This window comes from Vitis riparia, unplaced genomic scaffold (genome assembly GCF_004353265.1).
Source record: "Vitis riparia cultivar Riparia Gloire de Montpellier isolate 1030 unplaced genomic scaffold, EGFV_Vit.rip_1.0 scaffold712_pilon_pilon, whole genome shotgun sequence".
NCBI classification, from domain to species: Eukaryota; Viridiplantae; Streptophyta; class Magnoliopsida; order Vitales; family Vitaceae; genus Vitis; species Vitis riparia.
This window is the reverse complement of record NW_023269743.1, coordinates 59,621-80,767: the sequence shown is the minus strand read 5'-3', so window position 1 is coordinate 80,767 and position 21,147 is coordinate 59,621. Positions and strand designations below refer to the sequence as shown.

Genomic DNA, 21,147 nt, shown 5'->3' with positions numbered 1-21,147 from the left:
GCATCATATACAAGTTATAAAGCAATATGGACATCATCATTAAGGAAGAAGAGCTCCTCTTCTACCTATTTTTTTAAAAAAATTTATTTTCATTACATATAGAGTAAGTTTTATCACAGGAAGACTATTTTATTATCTCTTATATAATCTAAAATTCAATTATGAGATTATTAAATTTTAATTTCATTTATTCTAATTTTATTAATAAAAGGATTTTATCAATGTTGGATTAGTATTTTCCAAGATCTAATGTATAGATTTTGGTTATTGAATCAAACCAAACTCCCTTTGGATAAATAAATTGAGTAATCAAATTGATCAAGTCTCAACCATCTCAATACAAGATTAAGAAAAAAAAATGTATACAAAATTATCGATCCAACACAAAGTAGGTTTTGTGTGTACTTCTAAAAAATCCACAAATAATAGTAAAAAATTATTACAATGCTTCTTAGAATTTTCATCTTTTAAGAGCATCATTGATCAAAGTTTATATGCTATTAATACTTACAAAAATTAATCAATAAATCAATGTGAAAAATTAAAGCTCAAGACCACATGTGATTTTCTTATTGACAATATTTTTCCATGTCTTTCCCATTACACTTTCCCTATTTTATATAGATTATTAAATAGAAATAGAAACTTAATAAAGTAGAAACTAAATAAAATAAAATCTAATCCTAAGAATCCTTTATTCACTACACTAAATAAATAAAACTAATTAAGAATATAAACTAAATAAAATATAAACTAATCCTAAGGTTGCTTTTTTTTTTTCCTAAACTACAAAGAAATTAATAAGGGATAGAAACCAAAGATTGAGGGATCCTAGGGATCCTTTATTTGGGTTGTAACATTCTTTCTCCCATCAAAAGAAGCCTTGTCCTCAAGGCTAAAATTGCAAAAACTTTTGTTGAATCTTGTAAGCATCTTTTCATGTTATGTCTCTTGGAAACAAGTTGGACAGCTACCCTATTGTTCATTTTCAAGTTTATTTTTCTCATCCCCTTGTATAGAGAAAAGTTGAACTATAGATGTTAGAGATATACGCCTTGAATCCAATATGTTGACACTAACTTCTTGGGACTTGTAGTTGCACCACTCAACATGAATTTCCTTCTATTAACAATAAATTCCATTCTCAAATTCTTGAAATCTTATAATATGGGTCTCAATTCAACTAGCCATTGAATTCCCAATACCATATCACACCCACCCAAAGATATGAGCCTCAAATCTACCTGAAATTCCTTCTCTTGCATGCTCCATGTTAATTGTCGACAAATTACATCACTAGTAATTTTAATTCCATCCACCACTGCCATCTTTGTGGGGTTGGTAGTTTGTATTGAGCATCATGTTCTTTTGACCACTACAAGATCAAGGAAATTATGGGTGCTTCTTAAGTCAATTAGTATGGTGACGACCTTTTTCTTGATGTTGCCACAAATTCTCATGGTTTGATGAGATGTTGAACCAAATATTGCATTGATTGAAACCACAAGATCATCCTCCCTGATATTATTTTCAGCTTTGCATGTTGCTTCCACTTCATTTTCATGACCATCTAATAGAAAATTTTGCTTCATTTTACATTTATGACTAGGTTCATACTTCTCATCACAATAATAACAAAGCCTTTTGTCTTGTATCTTTTGCATCTCTACAGTTGAAATCCTCTTAATCGGTGGTAATTGGCTATTCTGATTCCCATAGAGTTCATTGTACTCTCCCCACTTTCATTAGAGTCCTTGACTTCCTTGAGAATTGCCTTCATTGTCCCTTCTTGCAACAAGGCTAACCCAATGGTTTGGGTTAGTGTGTTTGATCAAAACATGGTGACTTGATTTTTAATTATCTCTTTCAAACCACTAATGAAACATTGAACAAAACTTCCTCTGACAACCCACTAGTTCGGACCATCAATACTTCAAACTACTCTTGGTATGCCCTAACCATAGTAACCTATTTCAATTGGTTATTTTCCTAATAGGGTTATCATAAACACTAGGGCCAAACCTAAAAACAACATTTAAAGAAAACTGTGTCCAATCGATTTCCTTGTTACTAGCCTCGTACCCTTGAAACCATTCCAAGACCCTTCTTTCTAAATGTAAGGAAGCCAATTCTACCTTCTCTTGGTCCCTAATTCCATTAATTTTAAAAAGTATGTCACATTTTTAAATCCACCCACTAGGATTCTCACCTTCAAATTTTGGAAAATTGAGTTTGGAAAACCTGGTTTGAAAGGAGTTTGTACTATGTGAGTGATAACCTATCATGCTTCTATTTATTGAAGCACTGTCCCCATTACCTAACTCTTTTATTCTAGAAGTCATATATTCGAATTTCAGGTTTATTGCTACAACCATTCTTGATAGTTTTGATAAAGTAGCTACTTGTTTATTCAATGAATCTTGCAACTGTGATAAAGTGGATGCTTGTTTATCCGATGAATCCTACAATTGCTTAATAATATCTTCAAGTCTTCATTGTCCTTGCACCCTAGTCCCTTCTGCCATGATTGGTGCCAAGACTGTGCTCTGATACCAATTCTTATGACCTAAGGAGAATATGCAAAATTGATAAAAAAAAAAAAAAAAAAAAAATTCTTGTTGACAATATTTTTCTATGTTTTTCCATTACACTCTTCCTATTTTATATAAACTACTAAATAGAAATAGAAACTGAATAAAATAGAAAATAAATAAAATAAAAACTAATCCTAAGAATCCTTTATTCCCTAAACTAAATAGAAACTAATTAGGAATAGAAGCTAAATAAAATATAAACTAATCCTAAGGATCTTTTATTTCCTATACTAAATAGAAACTAATAAGAAATAGAAACCAAAGATTGAGGGATTCTAAGGATCCTTTATTCGGGTTGTAACATATTTATAGTGGTTCACTCTTAATGTGAGAGTTACATACACTTGTAGCTACTGTAGATTTTCACTATGATGAAAAAAAGAGTACAAGAGAATCCCAAAATGCCTCACCATCTAAGTTTTTCTCATTGTGTTTTTATAATATTTCTTAATACTCTAAAAAAGACCCTCTCAAAATTGTCTACCCTAAAAATAATATAAATAGGTTAACTAAAATATAATTAGGCTCTTGAATTAGGCTATGCACTCTTAACATTTAGATCATTCTCTTGACTCCATGGATGACTTGAGAAGACCAAGAAAGTCTTTGCCTTCTCTCAACAAACCATGTGGTATCCTCTACTAGGTCACATAGAATTGATAAGAACACAATAATAAATAGTAATTATTTAATATGCATAATAATATGAAAGCATATTGAGCATTTAAACTTTCCTAACTTTTCAACACTATCATTTTTTGTATGAAATTTTGAAAAAATTTCATATTTCCTTGCCCCATTAAGATTGAAGTTTTCTTTACCTTTTAGTTATTACTTTGAGCTTTAGTCATCATACTCATTTTTTCCATTCTTTCAATTATTTAGGGTAAATCCTTCATAAAAAGAACTTCAATTAATGAATCAAGTAGAAAAATTTTAAACTTCATGATAGTAGTGAAGGAGACCCGATGCAATAATCTCCTTAGTTTTAATCTTGTAATAATTTTAAAAGATAAGTATTTAAAAACAAAGAAAAGAAAAAAATATTCCGTAATGATAATTTCATATAATCATTTTAATAACCTATTTATGTAATCCATTTCCTTAAAGAAATTATACCAACTTAGGACATTCACATGTGTAACAATAAATTACTAAAACTTTCTCTTATTATTTGTCAACCCAATTTAGAAATCATGCAAAATAAAGCCTATGCTTACAAGATAGTTCTTATGAACCCTATCAAAGAAAAACTATAAAATGAAAAGTAATTAAGAAAAATGGCCTAGTCGCAAATAAAAGAGAAGACGAGAGATATTTTCAACTTTTGAGGATGTGAATTTATGTTTTTATATTTTCTTCTCACTACCAACACTAAAATTATTTTGAAAAATGATAAGAAACCACTCAACTTTTCACTTGTTTATAGGGTAAAATAATATTTTAATATACAGGAACTTGATAAATACCTTTTACCTTAAAAATTAGAAGAATAGATTTGGGTTTACTTAAACATGTGTTTTAACTCCATAAGAAAACATTAATATTATTTTAATATAATAAATAAAATTTGAACTAGTTATAAAAACAATTCTCAATTATTTTTAGAAAAAAAACATTTCAAACTCAAATATGAAAAATAATTTTTTTTATCTATTAATTATAAAGGTACTCTATATTTATGTACAATACAAAATTTTCTAAAGCATTTTGAATTTTTCATTTTATTATTTTTATTTATTTAGGAAACTCAACCGAAAGCAATTGAAAACATATCAAAATTATTCTAAAAAATAACATTTTTTTTCAAAACAAATTATGAAGAAATTTTATTTTATTTTTTGGTCAAATTAAACTTGTCAAATACATTTAAAAAAAAAATAATTTCTTGTTTCAAGGATAAAAAATGATTTTAAAAAATAATCACAAACACATCCTTATTTCCTCAATTACTTTAGTAAAGCTTTAATAAATAAAGTGAAAAGATTTTAAATTTTATAATTAATAATAAGAAACACATAATTGTATAGTTCTATAAAAATATATTATTACAATAAAGATTGAAAAGATAATTTTCAATCAAATTTAATATAAGGGAATGGAGTTATGTCATTGAGTTAAATTTATTCAAAGGTGAACATGTGGATGAAGCTGGATTGGACTATTTTCTTTTTCAAATTTTATTTTTTCCTTGTGTACCCATTTTAATTCTATTTTCATTAGTAGGTGCACATGTGGATCTAGCTGGTTGCACCATTAGTTTAATTTATTGAAAGTTGGATGCTAACATCTTTAGTTGGATTAGACTACTCTTTAGTTTCAAATTTTATTTATTTTATAATCTTTCCCATGATATTAATATCTTCATTTTACCACTAAGAACCGAATAACTTATTATGTTATTTACATTTATATTTATATTTACACTTTAAACAATTTATATAAAGTTATATCAATATGAGTAAAAACTTGTATCACATGGAAAAAAAGAGTGATGTTATGTCAAACTCTCTACATAAATATAAAACTCATAAAAAATGTAATTCAAAATAAACAATATATATCACCAAACTTGTAAAAAAACAATAATAAAATAATACAAAAAATAATAATAAAGTTATTTATGTACACCTCAAGCCACTTAGATAATTAATTTAAAAAAAAAACTGAATTTACTTTTTCAAACAAATGCTCTAATAAAAAAAAACATCACCAATTAATTAATATGCTATGAACTAGTAAAAATAAAAACCATATATACTTTCATAATTGTTTTTTTTTTATTAAGATGGAAATTTCAGTTTGATGTTTCCATTCTAAATATCCAAATATAGGTTTGAAATCCATGGTATGGTTGCCTAGTAAATGTAAAATGATATCATAGAAGTCCTTGAGGATGCAAGAAAATTGAGAGATCACATATTTGAATGCATTGGGAGAGACCCAATTTGCTTTCTGCATGTAAAGCCAACCCAACAAAATAATGATATTAAAAACAGAAAGTTCAATAGGGAACACCTTGAGGGAGTAAAAGAGTGATTTTAAAATTTTATAATAAAGATTTATATGTATTATCCCCAATTTTTACCCTAAGAGATCCTAAGGATATCCTGTATAACCAAACGAGCTATATTTGAAATCTTTTAGTATAAAAATATGATTTTATCTTCTAATGATTTCCTGTAAGATGTTAAGAATAATCAATTCTTTCTATTATAGGAATAATCATGGTTTTTTTTTCCTATTAGTAGTATAACAAGTTGTGTTAATGGCTTTAACCCAAAAATAGATTGGAGTGTCATGAGTGTGGAGTATCACTCAAGTGATTTCCTGAAAAACATGGTTCTTTCTCTTAAGCACTCCATTTTGTCGGGGAGTTCTAAGGGCAATTCATTTTTTATCTCTTTAAAGTCATAAAAATGATCTATTTCTACAATATCAAACTCTCTCTCCCTATCATTCCTAATTCTCACAATAGGATGCCTTTTCTCTACTTGAATTCTAGTTCAAAGAATCTTCAATTGCTCTATAGTCTCATATTTTTCTATCAAGAAAAACATAAAGGAATATCTAGAGAAGTCATAAACGACCACTAGAATATATTTTTTTTCCATCTTTGCTTTCAGTTTGCATAGGACCCATAAGGTCCATGTGGAGAAGATGAAGTGTTGTTGCCCTGAATCATTTTATGACCCTCTCTAACTTGCTTACCTTTCATGCATTCACCACAAATGGCATTGGGTTGTCCACTAAACATAAGGAAACCTTTAATGAGGTCTTTATTCACTATGTGAACAAGGTCCCTATAGTTAATGTGTCCTAACCTTCTATGTCATAACCCTAAGACATCAAGTTTGGCCCTACTATAAACTAGAGAGGTATTAGAATTTGAATTAATTGCATAGAAATTATTCATAATTCTATGCCCAGTGAAAGTGATTTCTCCCTTTCTACTAAACACTTCACACATATCTTGGGAAAATTTAACACTTAGTTCACTATCACCAATTTGACTAGTACTAATTAGATTAGCCTTTAGTCCATCAACAAAGAGGACTCTATTTAAATTAGGACATCTAGGAATAGATACACTACCCCCACCTCTCACACAGGCAACACTACCATCACCAAAAGTGGCATTGCCTCCATTGAAATCTTTGAAAGAGGTGAAGAAGGACTTGTCACTTGTCATATGCCTTGAGTACCCACTATTAAAGTACCACTCACTAGGGGTTCTTGCTCTTAGTGCGATAAAGACCACATTGCACTTAGGCCTATCCTTTCTCAACCACACTTGTTTAACCTTAGATGATGAATTAGAGGAGCTTTTCAAAGTCCTAGGCTTAGTATTGTCTTTCTTTCCATTCTTAATACTAAGAATTTAATTCTTTAGGAATTTTGACTTACTCACTATCCTATTTAAGTGCAACTCATACCTCTCAAATAGTCTACTAAAGCATCTACCATGTGAGTGTCTCGATTTCTTATAATAAGTGCATTGTGAAATTATGCTAGAAGAGACCACAAGGCTAAGAGTTTCCTCTTTGCTTTTAACAAAAATTGTTTCTCTACTAGTAGGAGTCTCAGCCTAGACCTCTCTTATCTCCATGGAACCTAACCTTATTAATTATATCATTTAAAATTTTTGCCTTAGGATGAAAGACCTTATTTTTCGAAGAAATATATTTTCTTCGATATTCAATTTCCTGAGTTAGTGCATTGTTTCTCTCAATGAGAGATTGATGCTCAACCTTAAGAAATAAAAAATTTTCAGTATGGTTCATTTCTTCTTCATTTGGCATACCAATCTCAGATTCCTGTGATTCATAGGTAGTGTTGACTTTAATGTGACTTTGTATCAAATGTTGATATTCATCAACCATATTTTCAAGAAAATAAGCATTCTCATCATCATTAAATTCACACTCACTATCTAAATCATGCTCAAAATCAATAGAAATGATAAATGCAAGGTAATCATTCTGATTAGATTATCGTCCTTAGAAAGCTATGGAATCATCCTTATCAGAGTTTGTGCCATTCTAAGTAGCCTACATAGACTTTATAATATCCTTGGGACTAGGACAATCGGAAGATAGATGTCCTACTCCTCCACAATTAAAACACTCAATCTTTTTACCTTTAGAGAATCCCTTATCTATTTCTTTAAAATTATTTTCAACTCTTTTGCAATTTCTTGAGTTTTGTTTCCTATTGATCTTTTTGTAGAATTTCATAGCTTTTGTGCTTCATTTTGATATTAGGGCAAGTTCCTCTTTTCCTACTTTTTCATAATTTTCAAGCTATTTCTTCTCATTCTTTAAAGCCTTAAAATAGGATTCTTTAGGATTTTAAGAATCAAGAAGTGTTGTCTTGTAAATATGAAGAGAACCAACAAGTTCATTGCCTCTCATGGAATTGATGTCCTTGCCTTCCTCTATGACCGTTGTTGGGAACTTTAGATCTCTTCTTTCCCAAGCCCTGGATCATATAAGTGCATACAAACTACCCTAAGCCTCTAGATCCTATGCAATGGAAGCAAAAGTTAAAAATTTTAACATTCTAAGATCTAGAGAAAAGTCATTAGAAAAATTTACATTTGATTTGGACATTTCCAAATCAATTCCACTCAATGAAGATTAAGCCTGAAGAGTCCAAAGGTCTCGTACAACTAAGATCTTCCACCCGATAACTCTAATTGCAATCTCAACACTCCAAAGTGTGAGCTTTAGAAAAGAGGAATCCTAGGCTCTCTCTCTCTCTGAAGGTGGAAAATGGCTCTTACACCAAAAAATGATGGAAACCTTAACCCTTAAGGGGTACTTATAAGGTTCCTCTATTAGGTTTAAGTAACTTAAGTCTACCAAGGCTTGGGTTACTTAATCTAGCCCAAAACATGTCCTAATTAATTAATTAACTACATAAAGTCATCTAATTAATCAATTAGCCAAATCTAAATAACTTGTTCACTATTCCCTATGCAACCTTACGTAATTACGAAAACACCTTTATGCACAAGAGTGAACCAAGAATCAATCCAACCCTCATAAATCATGTCATCATGATATATAAGCTTAGAGTGGGGACCGTTAGGACCCATAGGAGTACTGGCTCCCTCAAAATCCAATTATGAAGTTGATTCAACATTCCACTAAAGAAAATTAACTACACTTTGGTACCTTATGTAAATAACAATGAGACAGAGCTTGGATTCATGACCTACTATCAACCGCATGCAAACTTCCCATGAATTGGTGTCTATAATCTAATAAGGTAGTATTATCACCTATTAAGATTATCTTTCCCATTCTTGAGTAACAAATCCCACTTATTATGCGATCAATTGATATACTCTAACTCAAAGGAGAATATGTCAAATTTCCACTAAAAAATTTCACGCATTATACTTAAGATGAAGACAGCTCTAGAAGAGCTAGTCTAGGTGTTGGAGCCATTGGAAAGTCATATAAAGGAAGACAACGGAGGATGACACCATACAATGAGGACTCATTTTCGATCAATTGAGTCAATGAGTATAGGACCTAAATTCAGTGACTCATCAAATAAAACCAACATTTATGCCCCTTATACAATGGCATCAATGGGTTGTGGTCAACCTCCTCTAAATCCTTCAAGTTCCACTGATGAAGAGTATGAAAGGTATAACTATCTTTCTTCTACTCAAATGTCATACTACCTTCCATATCAAATATAACAAGAAACATTTCAAATGAGCATATGGGAGAACCCCGGGTTTCCCATCCATGAAGAGGTTGTGGGTAGGAGTCAAGAAATTTATGCATGACATGTTTGTGGAGTCAAGAAATTTATGCATGACATGTTCGTACTTACAATTAGTATTATCAAAAGTCCATGTCTTGGTATCAATATTATTTTCAACAAGATGGGATCCTTTCATCTAACAATGTGATGGAGCAACATTGATCTTCATTTTGGTACAAAGAACTATTTCAATGTAATATGTATTATGTATAAATTGTTCTCATTCAATAAAATCAAATATTTCTTAACTCAATTCTAACTTTCTAAGTGTGCACTTCCAAAATTCATATTTTCTATCTTTAAAATATAGGTATCAAATCTACCGATATATCTCTACTTATCGATATTTTTTCTCCTTGACCATACTTATGTCAATTACACTCACAAAATAACTTTAACATATGTATTCTTACTTATTTCATAATTTTTTTTAGAGTTTTTCTAAACATTCCCATGAATTTTGAATAATTTTGATCCCATCGATACTTTTGTCAAAATATCCATCAATATTTCTTCGATATTTCTTATATATTCATAAAATCTAAGTACCGATATATCCATGTTTACCGATATTTTTAACCTTGGGTATCATAACCCAAATGAGAAGATCCACCATTCAAACTCAAGTGCATGTACATGGGATCAAAGCCAACAACCCAGCTCCCACATCCTTTGATTTTGGATAAAAATACAATCCGGCATCCTGGTCAAAACACATGGAGCGTGGGTTGCAAACCACGGGAAATTAGGGCAATGTTTGTCTTGGAGTATGTCGATGCAAGGATGAACCGAAAATTCAAAAAATATGTACAAAAAAATATGATTTTTCGACATATATTAAAGTAAGTTGATTTTCATGAAATATAATAAAATTAAATAATTTTGATAAGGTAAGATTATACTTTTTTTTAGGTTAAGATTAAAGAGAAATAATTCATTAGAAACGATATTAACAATTTGTGTTTTCAACAAAGATTTTTATTTATTTTATAATTATTTTTCTAATGCACTTATCTTTGTTTTGTTTTATTTTATTTATTTTTATGCAAACTTACCTTTGTTCATTTATTTATTTATTATATAATTAGGATTAATTTATTCCTATGCTTCTTTATACTAATTAATTTTTATTATATTTTATTACATTAATATGTAGAAATACATATAAATCCATACACATGTAACAAACATGTATTAACATGCACACACATATTTGTTTATTGAAATATAAAATAATATAATATATTTCTATATGATTATATTTTTCCCTCTTTTTTTATTCTTCCCCCAAAATAATCATTAAGAAACTCTTATTATATTAATTGTGTATATAAATTTTTTAGGAAAAGTACCTTTTTCATGTTGTCATTCTCTAACCATTTAATTCATTTTCAAACTAAACAAAGAATTCCATGACTTTTGTTCCACATATAAGCGCTGCAAATCAAGTTATACTTCTTCTTTCTATGTTTCCATAATAATGGAAATTAGCACATAATTTATTGTTGGTATGAGTTACATGCCAATTTCTAATATTATGAAAACATGGAAAGAAGAAGTTAAACTTGATTTGCAACATGTATATGTGGAACAAAAGTCTTAGAATTCTTTGTTGCATTCACATGGAAAGGTAAACCTTTCTTCCTAAGTTATTGGGATATGATATATTTTAGTATACTCTTTAATTTTTTTTATCCCTGTCATACTTAATAATATACTATTCAACTAGTAAAACTTTAAATCATTCAAAGAATAATATCATAAAGAAATTTATGAACATAAATATCTATAGAGATTACATTAAATTGACAATTAATTACTTCAAAAAACTTTCATCTCTTTTTATTTAAATAATATATTATTACCAATAATTTTTTTATGATAAGATATTTTTAAAATTCAACTCATTATTTTGGTATAGGAAATATCAACATCATTTTTTTGAATGACATTTGTGTGCATAGCTTTATTTGTAACTTTTTTTTTCTTTTATATGATTAATGTTTAAGGAAATTTGAGTCGGGGATGTGAATACATTTAAATGACAAGGGTTAGGTTGAGATCAAGGTGACTTTGCCATTTTTGAAGGTGACTATATCATGCTTAAGAATGTAATCTTCTAAAAATGTTTTTGATCACTTCAATATTACAACTTTCAAGATAAAGATCTTTTGACACGATATTTGCATCATGTGTTATATTTCTTACCAGAAGCCATTAGTATAACTTAATTGATATCATTATTGAATAGCCAAGTCAAGTATATTCAAACAAGGTCATTGCCCCTAATGAGTTAACTTCACTATTTCACCGTAATCATTCACTTTTTATATCAACAATTTTAACATTTAAAATACAAAAAGTTCTCTCATTGATTCCTTTCATGTAAGAATTAAACTCTCTATTTTCTGATATTTGAAGCCATAATTTTGGAGCTAGAGATAGTTTGCTAGGGCTCTAATAAGATTTGTTTTTTTTCCTTCTATTGAGTAATATACTTCCCTATCTCATTTTGGCTTGTTAACAATGGATTCCTCCTACCCCTCATATGTATATACTTCAAAGACCAATCATATGGATATGATATAAATTTTTTTTGTATCCTTCCACATAAAGGCATTACACAAAGGATAGATCCTAAAATGAAAGAGCCCACACGAACACATCTAAAGAATCAAGCCCAAATGAATGTACTTAGCTCCACTTACCAAAACCTTCATTGGCCAAGTGCGGGTGAGCCAATTGATCTAGAGAATGAACCTAACTCTCCATCAAGTTGGGCTTACCTTTTCCTTTAAAAGCCTATAAATTTCCTTTTTTAGTAAAATATTTTATGATGGTGAGAACAAATATATGAATAAATTTATTAATAAAGGTATTATTTGCTCACAACTTCAGTATTGCTTATTCTATCACTATATATTTTTTTAATGAAAATTTTGAACTTTAGCAAAATCAAAATTACACTTTTCTTATATATAATTTCATTGCTTAGAGATGGTTAAAGTCATTGTGTTAAATGATTTCTTCTTCAATTCCATCAATTGAAGATGCTAACTCGGTCATCTAGCCTAACATTGTAGCAAATATCCAATCATCCAAGTTGAAAGAAAAGTACAAAACATAGTGTTGAGTTTTTATCCAAGTTCCTCAATGAATTGAGATTGAACACCAATCCAAGAAGACAAAGAAAACAAAACCATAAAAAAAAAAAATAAATAACATATAATATCAAAACATAACAAAACAAGCAGGATTTACGTGGTTCGATCCAAAATTGAATCCTACATCCATGGATCAAGATCACCTCCAAAAATCCACTAAGATTGAACCATTTTACACCCTTAAGAATCTATGAGAATCATCAAGCTCTCGCTACAGTACAGTGAAGAAGACTCACACTCTAAAGTCCTCTCGCTTCTTTTCTACAATTCAAAAAACTCTATTTTTTTCTTCACACTTTTATACAGTACATGAAAAAAAAAATTTGCTAAGCAAACAGGTGTGCCAGCTCACACTTTCAGTTAGTTAATCAACTAACTTTGCTTATGTGGCCAATCAATTTTGGACCACCAATTTTTACACAGATTTGTAGAAGAAAACACGATGATTGCATGCACTGGTTCATCAATTGTATACAGTAGAGAGACTTTCATCCTTTATGGAAATCAGTTTTATATCCTTTCATTACTCACTTGGAGACTTCTGGGGACAAGGCACCTGTTGGCAAGAATAAACCACCATTTAGATATGCATTTGGCAACACACTTGTAGATAAGAAGTATTTCATTACCATAGGAGCAAGATAAAGAAAACAAAAGAACCACAATAACCTAATGGAGTGAGTAAAAACAACCACAAGATCAATTCTTGAACTTGAAAAGAAAATGAAGTATTCACTGTGGCCAAGTACAACTCACTTACCTAGACTAGAATCATTTATGACCAACCACAGATGTAGAGGAATTGACTCCAGCAATATCAAAAACCATACTTAACTAAACCAAGTAGTACTAAATTTCCATGGTATTGCTTTACTTTAGCTATGTTACAATGCAACATTCAGAAGGTGACAATGACACTTGTATTGTCTTGTCTTGATCCTAAAAATAATATCACTAGTCTGATCAAGGCTTTTGGAGAGATAGCCAGACTAGTAAAAAAGTTTCATTTCAAAGCGCTTTCCCATGATCCAAATAGAAAACAAATACAATTTTAACATTGACTCTAAGCTATGTTTCTTGTTGATTTGGTTTTGTTTTTGTAGACATTGATTTTAGGAAACAAAGACGACATAGAAGAAATGTCTAAGAGTAGCTCGGTTTCCCTTACAACAGTGCTTAAGTTCATAGAGAAGTGTGACTTGTGTGGTCAAGTGCCTTATCCAAAGCATCATAGTCCAAAGTTCCAGGAACACATACATTGGCTACAAAAACTAAAGTGAATTTCATAATCCTTGCAGAATATTCAACACATACATTATGATCCCCCATCAAAGATTAGTGGGCCCTTAACAAAGCTGTAGCAAGTTCTAAGAATTCATATTGATCATGGTCTGCCAAAATTTTTAGTATTGATGAAATAGCTAACAGAAAACATAAGTCCCATCATCTCTAAGTATCAATGGCCAAATTAGGCTACTTCATGTTGATAGCAAGACCCACAATTAATCAGCCTGGGTCCCTGCTTATGTTTTCAATACCTAAACCTTTTTGTTCTTTTCATTGTGACATACAAACATCTAATGTTACCACTTTTGTGGTGGATTTGCCTCTTGAAATGGGCTTTTATCAACCCAGCTCTTGTGGAGCCATTTGGTCCCAATCTAATCCATTTATTGCCTTATAAGTAGGTACTTATGGTTTACACCCCTTTTTTTGGGTTAGAATATGGTTTATCTATTGTTGCTACAAAAAATAGTGGGCATGTGGATATTATCAAGGTAAATTTTAGATCAATACAATTAGGTGTTAGACTAGCAAGCCCGGTGGATTCTGCTTATTTAGATCCTAGCCCATCGTCATAAGAGTTTATATATTGAACTTTCAATAGTTATTTTCTATAGACCTACTTGTTTTATCTAACAAGGCACATAACAGTTAACTCCTCATTAGACATGACCAAAAAGGCATAGCAAATGCCCTCCTAAACCTCCTTACTGACAATAACTTATGACTTCAGTTCCATAAAAATGGGCTAAAGAACATCCATTAGTTTTCATGGCTAGAACATACTGTAACTACTTACCCATGTTGAGCACCACTGGAACCGCCACCACAACACCCATCTTGGGATCATGCCAACTATTGAAAAACCCATGAGTGACTCCCTAAGGGATGTAGAAGACCTTCTTTTAAAGGTTTCTCTTTATGGATACTTTAAGATTAATTGAGCACTTAATGCAGAAACTAACAGAAGGAACTCATTGAAACTCTAACCCACATGGCTTCCTCTAATTGTAATTATAGTGTTAGCCACAATCCTAAAAAAAACAAGAGTTGTATGTAATAGATTGTTATGATAGCAATAGAGATTGCACTAAGAGATTACTGACAATTATAAAAAATGTGATGAAAGTTATCAACTCTAGCTTAAGTTGAATAAGATTGGTATTGTTGATTGGTTTGAGTTTACAGGAGAATAGTAGAAAATTTAAGATGTTATCAAGTGAACTTAAAAGAATTTGATGCATTGGTTTATAATTGTGGGAGGGAAATTTAATATCCATAGAGGGATTTTGTAGTTGATTTGTAGTACAAATACTTGTACTAAAAAACAAGTGTAATTCCTCCTAGACAATAAAATATGTTGACATGAGGAGGAACATATTTACTAGTGCATTTGACTGCATTGCATCAATATGGATCAAATAATCCATTGGGTGCACATTCATAGATGGATAAAATTTCTTCTTCACCCTTATTTTTATGTAAAAGATCTAGGAGGCCCATGTTGAGTATTGATGACCTGCTGAGAATGTTAGATCAATGGTTGACATTGTGGAGTATGATGTGGGTGGTTGTAGGTGAAACCAAAAGTTAAGGTAAGATTGTTACTAACCACCCTTTGGCAAAAAGGTTGTAGAGACTAGTACCTTGGATATTAACTGATTGATTTTCTAGTACTATATTTCCAACAAGAATTTAAACAAATAAATGATAAACTTAGAGAATTGATGGCCTGTAACAAAAGGATGCAGATCAGAGGCCTCCATTGTTGCCTTGTCCATATGCAAATTGCATTAAGGTTGAATGTGGTACCCTTATCTGCGTCAAGGGTCTAAGCACCAAGGTAAGATCTCTTCCCTATGCATATAGCACACATAAAAAACACTACCAACTCTTTTACATTTATGTCTTCTGCAGGTATGTCTCAGTCAGGTGGGGAATTGACCTCTTTAAAATGGTGGTGTTTGTTTAGAAAAGATGGGATACAAATTATGAAGACCTAGTTGTTGGCCTCCACAAGGCCATTATTCTAAGAGGTTTGGTGAGGTATGGTGGGGAGAAACTTCTTTGCAATGAAAGACAACTTCAAAAGGGAAAACACGATCCCACAAGATAGCCCTCACATTGCCTTTGTAGAAGAGGATTATGAAGCTCAGGATATTTCTGCAGCTCTATTGGCCCTGGGGATCAAGTGATTTGCTTCCCACTTTATATTATATTTCCTCTTTCTTTAAGTTTTGATGCATATGGATTTCATATATAATGAAAAAGCCAAAATCTAAGTATCTGATATAAGAAGAATATATGTGTCTAAACTAGTGTATAAAATTAGAGGTTATGCAGAATGACATAATTCTTTACTTCATTCCCTAAACCATAAGACACCCTCAATGAAATATTTATTTTCCAACTGGAGACAATATGAGCTTCAATGTGTGTGCACTCATATATGATGCTTTTCATAATGATGAATCACAAAATTTAACACATCTAATATATTTTAGACTCAGTTAACAAAATTAAGAACCAAATAATGATAGAAAGGTAGCTCTATGTCTGTACTATTTCAATCAATATATGTATAGCATTAGATAAAAGCACTATCAAGCCTAACATGGTTTTCGCAAGAATGCTATGCTGGTTACTCAAATTCTCTCTCAAGTCTATCATGTTTGTTGAGCATCTATTATAGTGTTGACCATCTTGTAAATATTTACCTGTTCAATGTCCCATATGTTCACGAAATGCATTCCAGAGCTTGCATTTTTCCCAACCTTTGAAGAAGTCTAAGATCATGGAAGTGTTTGGCATTTTTTTTGCACAAAGCTCCAATTCTACCTTGTGTTTAGCACTGCAAGAACATTCAACATGGATTAGTGGGACATTTTAATATGAACACATTAAAATTGGAGAAATGAATGAATTTAAACTTAAAATAGCTTACTCTTTCAATTTTCAATCATTACAAAGCATAATGCTAAATCAATTTGATAAATATTTGTCTAGTTAAGACCTTTGTCCTGGGAATCCAACTATTTTGCCTTCTTCGATTCAATAAACATCTATCTAGTGAACCGGGTAAATACATTTGCCTTTGGTTTCCCAATTTGGCCATGTAGAGAGTGTAAATAGTCAACTTCTCCAGCTTTACCAGATAAGACAACTTTGTGTTCCTCTTCCATGTTCTTTTCATCCACTATCCTAAGCTCAGGCTATAGTTACACACCCATTAACAATAATACTCCTGTGTAGAAAATTATAGGCATATTGCATACATGAATCATATATAAAAGCAACATTAAGATATCCTAGTTTCCAATTTGGACCACATAATTATCAATTCACTAAAATTAACACGATTGCCCAATCCAAATTTTCTTTACACTGTTTTGCTCAATGAAGAAAGAAATATAAATCAGCCTAGTATATTGGAATATAAATTTGTCCTCATTCTACATATAGGTTTTCATTTAATTTGATTTTTTTTTAAATTAAAATTCTATGAACTCCTCCCACGATAATAATACTCACCTAGCATTCAAAATATAGAGGAATTTGTTACATTTTGCAAAATAAAACATAAACATTTTTAGACTAATTTTGATGGATAATGCCATTAAACATAAACCTACTACAGCAGTTGACATTAGCTCAAGAAGGTCAACGTCTTCACAAGAATGAGTTTCGAGCAACGATTTGAGGGTTTTAGCAGCAGTTTTTAAGTTTACAATATAGGGATCAACAGAGCATGGTTTAGTCATACTCTTGAATTTTGCTTTGGATCTCTATGGAGGCCTGTGAGGATACCACATCAGAGTGAAGTGAGTTGAGAAAGCAGATTATGCCATAGCTTTTTCTTACCCAAGTTAAATCAAGTAATCTAAAGGCAATGAATTTTAGTTTGTGAGTTGAGTTTACTACCGGGATATGAGAGTGAGGGTAGCTGTTAAGAGCATCAATGAGATAGGTGCATTGGCCAGCTAGGGATCCAATCTTTTGGTATTGTTTCTAAGGATGACGAAACCTGAAACGACCATGTCTAGGCTCCTATCTTACAAAATTTGTCTGCAAATTGAGAAATTTAAACAAGTTGTAACTTGATGTAGTCTATGAATTTAGAAAATTTTGACAGTGAAATAGATCAATCTTTCAACTCACCAAGGAATCTTCAATGATTTTTGAAGTCAAAATACTTTTGTATCCTTGAAGAAATGTTTTGCTATCCTTGGATTCTCCATCTCCTAAGACTCTAAAATATTCCCCTGAAAATCCTGCAAATTCACTTACTTATAAGTCATCAAAATGAGATTAAAAAAATGTAAAAGGTATGGTGCTCTTTGGGTTTATTTCGAGCAATCCACACATTCATTTGGGGTGTAATGCCACCTTTTTATTTTAGGCGTACCTTCTAAGAAGTTCCCAAGCTTTTCAACATTGCCAGCAACCAACTTGTGAAGATCATCACCAGCCCACATTGGGCAGATGCCTATGGATACAAACACAGCTGTGGTGCTACTAATGAGGATGGTTGAGGATAGCCCGTTACAGATACCAAACTGAATGTCAATATAAACATCAGCAAACCATAATCATATCGACACTGCCATTTAGATAATCTTTCAGCAAACGCAACTGCATCACAAGTCGACAACTCTATCAATCAAATAATCTTCAGGCTATTTCAAGAAACTCTTGTAACCATGGTTCTATAAGCAACCACATGTCCTTTCAACAAAAACTCCAGCATGTCCCTGCCAAATCCTCCATCAACCTTAGCTTTTAGATATTGGCCTGAAAAAGAAAATATCACCAACAAATACTCTAATTAGTAGCAGAAGTTGAGTAAAACTGCATGCTCAAACTCTATTTGGTATTTGGTAAAAGTAAGGAAAGGAAAAGACTAGTCAAAAGAAAGAGACATGATGCCATTTAGATTTAAAGAAAACATAAAACTCAATTGCCTCTTAAAACATTCTATAAACACATAGTTGAATTGATCTTCATTTTATCTAATTCAGTCAATTGCCACTTGGGGTATCTTCAACCACCTGAATCTTTGCATTTTTTTTTTTTTTTCAGATTATTTCTTACAATTTTTGCAAAATAAGTACAAAAAAAAATCCATCTTCCAATTCAGTCAAAACCAAAAATTCAACTCAATATGTAGAATGGTACAAGCATGTGTCTAAAACCTGAATGACATTCTCTGAATGCTTCTTAGGTGGCAACCCCTGAACCATCCCTTGTACAATTTAATAGTATTCACAAGGATACTGCTTTAGTTGCCTAGAAATGCATAACAAATCAATGCAAATTTTGGAATCATATTCGATTAAGAATTAAACCCGAGTGAGTAGGGGGAATAATCACCTCATAAAGCTCATATGATAGAATTCCTACTTGATGAGTGTATGCAATTCTTGAATTGAAGTCACTAAAGTGATCTGTTATTGGGTTTCCAATGGTGTATCCCTGAGTCCAATTAAAAGAAGATCAAATGGATTCAAATATGATGTACAAAAGTTAAAACCATAAGGCGCAAGTCACTGGAATCATATAATTAGATTACATACTTGAATATTCATTTTTTGGCTCTTTCCCTGCATCATTACCTGCAGCCAAAAAATAAGAAGAAAGGAAATTTCAACTGGACGATTAGGCACCTTATTAGAAATATATGTAGTCTTTTTGGAATCCCAAAGGAAAAATGAAAGCATGGGCTCAGATGGAGCCTAATCCTGAACCATCATGTCCTTCTTTTCATCTCCATTTACATGCATTATTAGTTCCTCTAAGAGTTGAATTGATTAGTCAATCTTAAAACTCTGTTTGGGTGTTCAAAACAAAAGGAAAATTGAACTTAAGAAATGCAAAATCTTAGGTTAAATAGTGTTTTTATATAACTCATGAAAATATTCTCCTTTCCTCAGCCATATAGAGAAGTCATGATTAACATACCATTGGATATATATTTCTTGAACCACCATGGGGATGATTATGCCTGAATATGAGTCACCACTGATGTAAAGTGGATTTTTCTGAAACTTGGGGTGATTAATAAGCCACTGTGTCACAACAAAAAAAATTGGAGGTATGAACTGTTGAATAACCATTTAACAGGGTTGGGCCTCCTGTAATTGATGCAGAGGATCTTGGATGCTCCATTGATACCAAAGCCAGTTCATTTCTGGTTGAATCCATGCCAAATTTTGCGGGCCAATATCCATCAAGTTGCACCTCCAAAAAAATCTGCACAAGCAGGATGCATATATAGATTGACTACAGACAAATCAAAACAAAGAACTAAACAAAAAATTTGATTGTCTTTTTGAAACTTAAAGGAGAACTACCCAGCCAGAAGAACAAAGTATACGAACTTACGTTGCTGCCACAATGTATTTATCTACATAAAAAATTAAAGGACTTGTCTTTTTATTATAGAAATCAAAGAAAAAAAATATAATCATAAAAAAAATTTGATATGGAAATCCATGGATAAGGAACAAAAACCCGGAAAAATAAAAATAAAAATAATTCAAAATTTACTTTCCCTTTTCCTCAGTTTTTCAGCAACCAAACCATGGATATCTTATAAAGCAGCTTTTCATCCGTGAATCCATAACAACATAAAAACTTCACAAACCTTCACTCATGTAAACCATACCTAATGACTGTTTGGAGAAACAATCATTGTGTTTGGGTCATTTTCAAGCCTCAGAAATTCAAGAGCCTTGCTACCAGAATCAATTGTAGTCACTGCCATAAAACAAAGAAAAAATAACCATCAATCAGAATCCATTAAAAACAGGACTAAATTTGGAAAGAGAAAAAACAAACCATTAATGAATCTTCCTATTCTTTCCTCTGGTTTTCTTCTCTGTTTGTTAGCTAAGAAAGTATACAATTTCCTATAAACAATAGCTAGCACATGAAACTGGGACTCTGTTCTATTCTACAAGATGCAAAGAAAAGGAGCTTTGTATACAAATAAGACCTACTAAAATCCACACCCCTCAAAGCAAGATCTGACTAGATTTGATACCAAAATCTTCCAAAATTTCAAGTTGATTTCAATTATAGGGCAAGCAAAATTTTTATTAATCCCCATCAATTTAAAATCTAATTACAAATGTTTTTACAAATAAACTTCATAGACAAAAATAAAAAAACATTAAAATCATCCTTAAATTTTGTCTCTATTTTGGTAATACTATTTTAATAATTATATCTTGTTGAACCTATTTTATAAGAGATGTCATGTAGACAAGTTTTATAACTTGTTAAAATAGATCCAAACTGGCAAATGTTAAAAACTGGAAGAG

At 31.2% G+C, this 21,147-nt stretch overlaps 1 protein-coding gene across 30 annotated transcripts in view; it reads right to left on the bottom strand.

The window, feature by feature from the left end:
- The window catches only part of LOC117910320 (disease resistance protein RPV1-like), a 90,724-nt gene that overhangs the window by 54,252 nt on the left and 15,325 nt on the right, over positions 1-21,147 (bottom strand). For 17 of the 30 annotated variants that reach the window (XR_004650620.1, XR_004650617.1, XR_004650637.1 and 14 more), the window contains 8 exons: positions 20,469-20,581; positions 20,176-20,228; positions 19,784-20,074; positions 19,399-19,437; positions 19,196-19,297; positions 18,231-18,616; positions 17,984-18,096; positions 16,589-16,676 (listed from right to left, as the gene is read on the bottom strand). The exons of 2 other annotated variants lie outside the window; for them this stretch is intronic. The gene's annotated coding sequence lies outside the window, so the exon portion shown is untranslated. Of the gene's footprint in view, positions 1-16,588; positions 16,677-17,457; positions 17,621-17,746; positions 17,891-17,983; positions 18,097-18,230; positions 18,617-19,017; positions 19,113-19,195; positions 19,298-19,398; positions 19,438-19,783; positions 20,075-20,175; positions 20,229-20,371; positions 20,582-21,147 lie in introns of those variants that run through there. 11 more of the 30 variants (XR_004650626.1, XR_004650625.1, XR_004650621.1 and 8 more) reach the window with 11 other exon arrangements.